General features: G+C 44.2%; 1 long non-coding RNA gene across 1 annotated transcript; it reads left to right on the top strand.

Moving 5' to 3' along the window:
• The first annotated feature begins 5,600 nt into the window (after positions 1–5,600).
• LOC111946741 lies at positions 5,601–6,202 on the top strand. The gene is made up of 3 exons (XR_002872483.1): positions 5,601–5,616; positions 5,968–6,084; positions 6,163–6,202. It is a non-coding gene; the product is annotated as an uncharacterized LOC111946741 (long non-coding RNA).
• Positions 6,203–8,715: the final 2,513 nt, after the last annotated feature.

Genomic DNA, 8,715 nt, shown 5'->3' with positions numbered 1-8,715 from the left:
TAGAGATGCTTCAACATCTATCACCCACAGGGTGCACACTGTTTTCTGTGAGACAAGCTCTAAGGGGGCTGCTCAGGCCATTGCAGAGCACACTCAGCAGATGGTCAACACTGTATCTGCACTAATGACAGCCAATAAATCACTTGTAGGAGAAATTGAAGATGTGGTTCAGGAAATGGTGAGGTCTGTCAATGTCAGCTGTTCTGAAGCCCACCAGCCAGGGTCTGGAGAGGATTAGGAGCACAAAGGAGACAGAGGAGAGAAGGGGCTGTGCACAAAGTGTAAGGTAATATTGATAAAAATGGGAAAACACATATTTATTGTCAGAAAGGTTTGTCATGACGTAATATTTTATCCGACAACTCAGAAGCATAATGTTACACATTCCCCAAAGGCAAATTTGCAAAATAGACTTTATTTATTAATGAAACAAATAGTGTCATTAGCAGAAGGCAAATCTTACTATTTCTAAAAATGTTTTGCTCTTGTTTATTTATTTCTCATTCCATAACACTTGGTTAGGTAGTGGTTCAGTGGTGTGCTGGTAAAAGCCTTAGTCCAAAAGTAAAAACTTTAAACCTCACAGGAACTTTTTTTTCTATTTTTTTATTCTTCTTATGTCTGGAAGCATTGAAGGTTCTTCTTATCTATGTGGTAATTACCTCCAGCCGCACCCCCACTCAAGCTCACTTACCCAGCCCCCACACCCTGCACTCTGTCATCCAATAATGGCTACAGTGTATTTGATGCTCTCATGCTGCTTTTCGAGGTTGACTCCAAAAAAAGAAGCAAACCTACTTTATAAAAAAGCTGAAGTTAGGTCAAAACTAAGTGTTCAAATTGCGCTTACCAAATACAAATTTAACAGGACGCTGTCTAAAAACCCTTTATGGTTGAATGTTGAGTCAGATGCATGGCTTTGTCTTGTCTTCATCCATGAAGGATGGGGTCAGGAGGACAAAAAACATGTTTCAGAATACGTCATAGTTAACTCATCCTTTCTGTGTCTGACTGCACAATATTTGATTCATATCTGTATTGATATACATCTGAGGGAGATATAAGCTTCCTAAAAGCCCATAAAGACCCTTATCAAGGAGTCGTATCTAACTGTTTAAAAAATATAAGAGATGTTACAGTAATGCTATTCTGCCTGTCTTCTTTTTTCCCCTTTATTTGGAATTTTAGTCAGTTTTTAAAGATAAAAATCTCCCTGAAAAAAAAGGTTGTTTTTTTACTTAACATTTTGGCCAATACAAAAAAGAACAAAGCTAAAAAAATAATTAAATTATGACATCATATGCAGTAGTTACATGTGTGAAAAAAGAAAATTATAGAAAGCAATTGTTTTTTTTATATACAAGAACAAAATAGAACAATAAAATCTTTGGTTTTCGTGTATCTAGTTCCTGTCCTCAGCATGTTCTTCATACAGCTAGACTTTTAAGGTTAATCTATAAGTCGTTTCACCGCTCAAAAGAGAAGCTTATTTAGTAAAATTCTTATAGATGCACTAAAACAACAAAAGTCCGTTGAAAAAAGAAATAAATAAATTCCAGATGTAAACAGAAAACTGACTGTGTGAGAACTTGACAGAGTACATGTAAAAATGGCTAACTTTTGGCTCCAACCAAACAAAGTCAAGTAGATCGGCAATATTTCTGTAATATATGTAATATATTAGAATTACAATATTTTATGTAATTATAAATGTTGCCATTCTTGAACAGTAAGCAGTCTGAGTCGGTCTGAGTCAACAGTTCTACTCTGTCCAATCAGGAGCAAGTTTGTTGAATGGCCACTCCCCTACCACTTGAAAGTGGGCTTCGGAAAATCTGTCAAACGTTTAGAACAACAGACCACATACTTTTATTGAGGCTTCTGATTGGCCAGTTTATAGCTTGAATAACTTACATTTCAGAAAAAATGTTAATTAGGATTTGCAAGAACATAAAAAAATCAGAGCATCAGAGCAGGAATGGTTATTCTGACCAATAGAATGACTGAGTTATAGCTGTTCTACTAGAGCGTACATCCTATTTGGAACATGAGGGAGGGAGGACAGAGGAGGGGGGGGGGGTGGTGACCTAGTCCAGCTCTCATACATTCAATGATCCACAATAAAGGTATAGTGTCTGGAGTCCAAAGCAGCCCCATGTGGGCCGTGATCTGTCATCTGAACTGAAAATCACAAACCCATTCTGATCGAGGTTAGAGGACTCAAGTAAATCTTAAACCTTCCCTAATTTCAAAGTCTTTGCATTGTCAAGTTTAAAAAGTAGAATAATGAATTTCATGTTGGATTTGGAATTGATTTAATTAAATAATAATAATAATAATAATACTAGAGAAGAAAAACAAAAGAGATATAGGGCCTCTATCTCACATAGAGATATCAAACTTAAGATGATTACGGTTATACATGCACATGTGCAAATGATTCCATTATTCCGTCATGGGGCCTGTGTCAGTTACCCCCCCCCCCCCCCCCCCCCCCCCCCCCTGCGCTGTGCTCATTGGAACCAGCTGCCCTTCATCATCTCATCACCTGCTGACCTTCTCAAGGAGATCCACCCCAGCATTCGACGCCAGTCCGTTACACTCTCCGGTGCTTCTGCCAGGCCTCAAGCTAAGTCACGGCTTTCTAAGTCAAGTCTCGTACTTACCTCTTCTTGTTGTACGTCTTCAGGTCCTCTGCTCCACGGGTGCCGCTGGTTCTTCCACATCTCATGCTGCTCAGGCCACGCAGTCCTCCTCGCTGTGCTCAGGATCGCTCACCGCAGTGTTCACCCTCGCTCACTGGCATCTCGGCGTAGATCACCAGACACTCATCCGGGTTCCCCTCAGGATCTACGACCTTTACTCACCTGCTATCCACTACTACGCTTTATCTCTTGGACATTTATTATTATTAAAACTTCTGCCAAGATCCCCGAGTCTGAGTTTACTTCCGGATTTCAGCGACTGGGTCTGTTATGTCATCGAAACCATGACATATTCTTAATCATAAATAGACATATTTCACTTATACATACAGTCAATTAATTTAATGTGAAATTTGTCTTAAACAGTTTAATTATTTGCTTAAAACAAAGTAAGAGGATGCAAACTTATAAAATCCCCCCATTATAATTTAATTGAATATTTAAAAAATAACAAGTGAAATAGTTATCATATTTAAAATAATACACATTTTTGTCACTGAAGTAATAAGGCCTTTTTAAAAGTCTTTTAAAGTATTTTGAAACAAATGAAAACCTGCCAGAATCTCACAAATAGGCCTAAGCTGTTCATAAACCTGTGAAATTCTTGCTGTGGAACAGGACTTTAGTTCAGCAGTTCTCAGAAAGAATTTCATTTTTGATATCATATTTTCCTGCTTCAGGAGCAAAACAGAGGTTTATGTTACCTGTGAAAAAATCTTTGATGATGTGAACATGTAAAATGATTGGTGTTCTCATCAGATGAAGCCCCTTCTTTAAACTGACACATGGGGAATTGGATCTCCCGGCAGAGCCAGGGGCTGCCTGTGCTTGGATGCTCCTCTCTGACATCACCTATCAGTCTTCTGTATCTGGACAGCGCTCCTGCCTATCATCCTTCCCATCTCTCCACAGGTTCCAGTGCAGTTTTGAAAGCTCAGGTTTTCCCCTCAGGAAAACTCTCCCTGCTGGGCAGAGAAGGTTACATGTGAGGCAATTGCCAGTTTAATTTTGTTGAAAAGTGGTAATTCACCCAGAGATGGATAAAATGTCCCTTTACAAAATTATGTTTTACCTCGTTGACAAACTGTCTTAAATAACCCTTCTGATAATTAAAGTATTCCCCTTCTTCATCCCTTTGCACCATATTTTCCATACTATAGAATCAATGCATAGTCTATTTTCAAACATTTATCATAATTAAGGCACACCAAACCATAAGAGTTTGTCTGACACAGATAAAACTAAAATTACTGTGACTATGTTAACTCCTAACCTTATTAATGACTCCCCAAAAAATTAAATAAATCCAACACTGCAAAACATTAGTCGCATTATATACATTAGCGTATTTACAATAACTCCCATTTTTTGTGACATATAGAATAACAGACTGATACCAATTAAATTGAAATTACTGTGACTACTCTCCCAACCTTGTTATTAACGTGTAAAAAAGCCCCAAGCTCCAACACTCCAAAACATTAGCTACATTAGCATATTTCGGCAAGGCAACGCAAGGTTATTTGTATAGCACAATTTGTACACAAAGTAATTCAAGGTGCTTCACAAAACAGAAAAATGCATTAAAATCACAATACATCATAGAAATAATCAACGTAAAATTTACTTTAAAAGAAAAGAAAAACTTAGAAAATTGATTTAAAAATGAAGGAAGGAAAGGAAAGAAAAGTGCAGATAGGACCTTTCAGTCATATACACGGCTAAACAGAAATGTTTTAAGTCTAGATTTGAATATGAACACAGAAGAGGCCTGTCTTACTACTTCAGGGAGGCTGTTCCACATTTTAGCTGCAGAATATTGAAACGCTGATTCCTCTTGTTAAGTTCTGACTCTGGGAATCAACTGGAAGCCGGTCCCTGAGGTCCTCAGAGTATGAGAGGGTTCATATGGCACTAACATGTCAGAGATGTACTTTGGTGCGCGGCCATGGAGAGACTTGTACACAAGCAGAGCTGCTTTGAAGTCTATTCTTTGAGGTACAGGGAGCCAGTGCAGAGACCTGAGCACAGGACTAATGTAACGGGGGAGAAAGGAAGTACCCAGGCGCAGAGAGGAGAGGAGGCAGGAGGATGCAGGGAATGGGGTTTAATAACAAAACTAAAGACAAAAACAAGACCACTCTATACGGCAGGCAAAACTCGAAACACTAGAAATGTACTAAGCTCAGAAACCGGGGAAGAATACAATATGGACCAGCACAGGAGGAAGGGAAAGACAGCACTTAAATACATACAAGGCAACAAGACACAGGTGGAAACACTCAGGACTGATGGGGCAAGGTAAAACTCACAACAACAACAAAACAGGAAATACTACAAAATAAAACAGGAAACCCAGGAACAAAACACAAAGAAACTGAAACCGTAACATAACCCCCCCCTCAAGGAACCGCACCGAGGTTCCTCCAAGAGTCCAGGAGGAGGGGGCCCGGAAGGCCAATCCAAGGGCCAACAGCAGTCTGGCGAAGCGGGTCCGGAGGACGGCCCGGAGACCGCCCTGTCCGGCGAGGCGGATCCGGAGGGCGGCCGGGAGGCAGCGCCATCCGGCATCTACAGTCTAACCAGCAAACGGCTGGCGGCTCGGGCTCAGAGTCTGGAACTGGTTGCTCGGGCTCGGGATCCGCGGCGGGCGGCTGGGGGTCGGGGTCCGCGGCGGGCGGCTGGGGGTCGGGGTCCGCGGCGGGCGGCAGCGGTTCGGGGTCCGCGGCAGGCGGCAGCGGCTCGGGGTCCGCGGCAGGCGGCTCGGGTTCGGGGTCCGCGGCAGGCGGCTCGGGTTCGGGGTCCGCGGCAGGCGGCCCGGGTTCGGGGTCCGCGGCAGGCGGCTCGGGTTCGGGGTCCGCGGCAGGAACGGGAGAGGTTGAGTCCGGCAACCTCCTCGGAGCCGGAACGGGTCGTGGTGCGTCCGGGAACCTCCTTGGAGCCGGAACGGGAGGAGTTGCGTCCAGCAACCTCCTTGGAGCCGGAACGGGTCGAGGTGCTACCAGCAACCTCCTCGGGGCCGGAACGGGTCGAGGTGCGTCCCGCAACCTCCTCGGGGCCGGAACGGGTCGAGGTGCGTCCAGCAACCTCCTCGGGGCCGGAACGGGTCGAGGTGCGTCCAGCAACCTCCTTGGAGCCGGAACGGGTCGTGGTGCGTCCGGGACCCTCCTAGGAGCCGGAACGGGTCGTGGTGCGTCCGGGACCCTCCTTGGAGCAGGAACGGGCAGGGTTTCGTCCAGCAACCTCCTTGGAGCAGGAAAAGGTCGTGGTGGTTCCGGCACCGCCCTCGGAGCCGGAACGGGTCGTGGTGGTTCCGGAACCGCCCTCGGAGCCGGAACGGGTCGTGGTGGTTCCGGCACCGCCCTCGGAGCTGGAACGGGTCGCGGTGGGTCCGGCACCGCCCTCGGAGCCGGAACGGGTCGCGGTGGGTCCGGCACCGCCCTTGGAGCCGGAACAGGTTGGGGTGCATCAGGCCCCCTGCTGGACGCAGGACCGGGTTGGGGAGCTTCCAGGTCCACCTCTGGGACCACGACGGGACGCCGAGAAGGGCGGCGGCGACGACGGCGGCCCCCTCTTACAGCCAGTCGACTCCCGTTGAAGTAGGAGGCGGGGAGCTGTCCCTCCAAAGTCCACTGGGACTCGTCCCCCTCCTCCTCCAGGTAAGGGTCCTCCCACAGCCACAGGTCCTGGTCCAGAGGGTCCAGGAAGGCCCGTGGCTGGAGAATGTCCAGCTCCATCCAGGAGTCAGGGGAGGGCTTACGGTGAGGACGGCGGCGGCTGCGACGACGGCCGCCTCTCACGGCCAGACGACTCCCATCAAATGGGTACAGATTAGGCTGGTCCATAATGTAACGGGAGAGAAGGGAAGTACCCAGGCGCAGAGAGGAGAGGAGGCAGGAGGATGCAGGGAATGGGGTTTAATAACAAAACTAAAGACAAAAACAAGACCACTCTATACGGCAGGCAAAACTCGAAACACTAGAAATGTACTAAGCTCAGAAACCGGGGAAGAATACAATATGGACCAGCACAGGAGGAAGGGAAAGACAGCACTTAAATACATACAAGGCAACAAGACACAGGTGGAAACACTCAGGACTGATGGGGCAAGGTAAAACTCACAACAACAACAAAACAGGAAATACTACAAAATAAAACAGGAAACCCAGGAACAAAACACAAAGAAACTGAAACCGTAACAACTAATGTGATCATACTTCCTGGTTCTGGTCAGGACTCGAGCAGCAGCATTCTGGATGTACTGAAGCTGTTTTACAGCTCGTTTGGAGAGGCCGGTGAGCAGGCCGTTACAGTAGTCTAACCTACTGGAGACAAATGCATGAATAAGTATCTCCAGGTCTGGCTTTGACATTATGTTTTTGATTTTGGCAATGTTTTTCAGATGGTAAAATGCCGCTGATGTTACTGACTTGATATGGCTGTTAAAGTTCAGGTCAGAGTCCACGATTACCCCTAGATTTCTGACTTGACTTGAGGGTTTAAGAGACAGAGAATGAAGGTAGCTGCTGACACTTTCTCTTTGTTTCTGTGGGCCAAAAATAATAACTTTGGTCTTGTTTGAGTTTAGCTGGAGAAAGTTGTTCTGCATCCACGCACTGATCTGTTGGAGGCAGTGGCTGAGTGAATCCACCGGCCCATATTCACCTGTTGTCAGTGACACATAGATCTGAGTATCATCTGCATAGTTGTGATAAGATATGTTATTACTGCGTATTAACTGCCTTAGTGGCAGCATGTAGAGGTTGAACAGAAGGGGTCCCAGGATCGATCCCTGGGGCACACCACAAGTCAAGGCCATGTAGTCTGAGACACAACTCCCAATTTCAACAAAATATTTCCTGTCTTCTAGATAAGACTTGAGCCGACTTAGGGCAGATCCAGAGTTGCCAATAACTCCCAACCTTGTTAGGAACAGGTAAAAAAACTGACTGAAACCACTAAAACAAATATTAATGTGAATACGCTCTCGACCTTATTATTAACGCGTAAAAAAAACCAAAGCCCAACACTGCAAACCATGAGCCGCATTGGCGTGGTACCAACCTTGTTAACAACTCTGACCACACCAAACACGCTGTGTTAGAGTATGTACAATACGTCCCAATATTGTTTGCAAATCCTTACAATAACAGACTGACATTTTGACAAGATTTTACACCTCTCAAAGTCTGTTTAATTTCAATGAACATAAACAGATTTAATCCATAAATAAGGCATCCCAAATCATAAAATGCTGTCTTTTTTGAAAAAAAGTAAGTGCTCCTTATAGTGCAGAAAACATGGTAGCCAAATTGTTTTTTCTTCTTCTTACCTATATAATGATTTCATATTCTGTTTGTTTGATTTTTAAAAACATACTCAATCTATTCTCTTCAAGTTTTTTTTTCTGTTAACTGTTTTTTTCCTGAAACACCTCTCACACTCTTTCATCATTTGGAAGATCCTCTTGTCACTCATCTTCTTTCAGTTTTTCTGGTAATAATTCATTTCTTGCGCTTTTTAAATTGTGGCTTGTGAAGCTCAGGCTGTGCTGAACAGCAGTGCAATTGGGGAGCGAAATAAAAATAGCTCGGCTTGTCAGCAGGGGCTTATGATGGCCTCTTTTTTCCTTCGAGAACTCACATTAACTTCTACCCACTGCTTTTACAATACATTAATGGAGCATTTCTTACAAAGCCTGTTCAGCTAGACAACTTCACTCACAGTAAGTCACATGGTAGAATGGAGATTATTCTCATTTTATCTTCACACACACTTCTACAAGTGCATCTATAAGGCATTAAATATAGCTCTGTCCCTTTGGACTCCGACGTGTTCTTCAGACTGCACATTCATAGATCTTCTGTACAGTAGTTTTTACTTTTCATGATCCAAGTTTAAGACAGAGAGACTTGAATTTGAAAATACATAAATTACAACCACAATAATTTAGCATGTTTTTATTTTTTTTCAATTGTCATAAAAAAGCTTTGCTGTTTTGGTGCTAAAC

This window comes from Oryzias latipes, chromosome 3 (assembly GCF_002234675.1).
Source record: "Oryzias latipes chromosome 3, ASM223467v1".
NCBI lineage: Eukaryota > Metazoa > Chordata > Actinopteri > Beloniformes > Adrianichthyidae > Oryzias > Oryzias latipes.
This window is presented reverse-complemented; position numbering and strand designations above follow the sequence as displayed.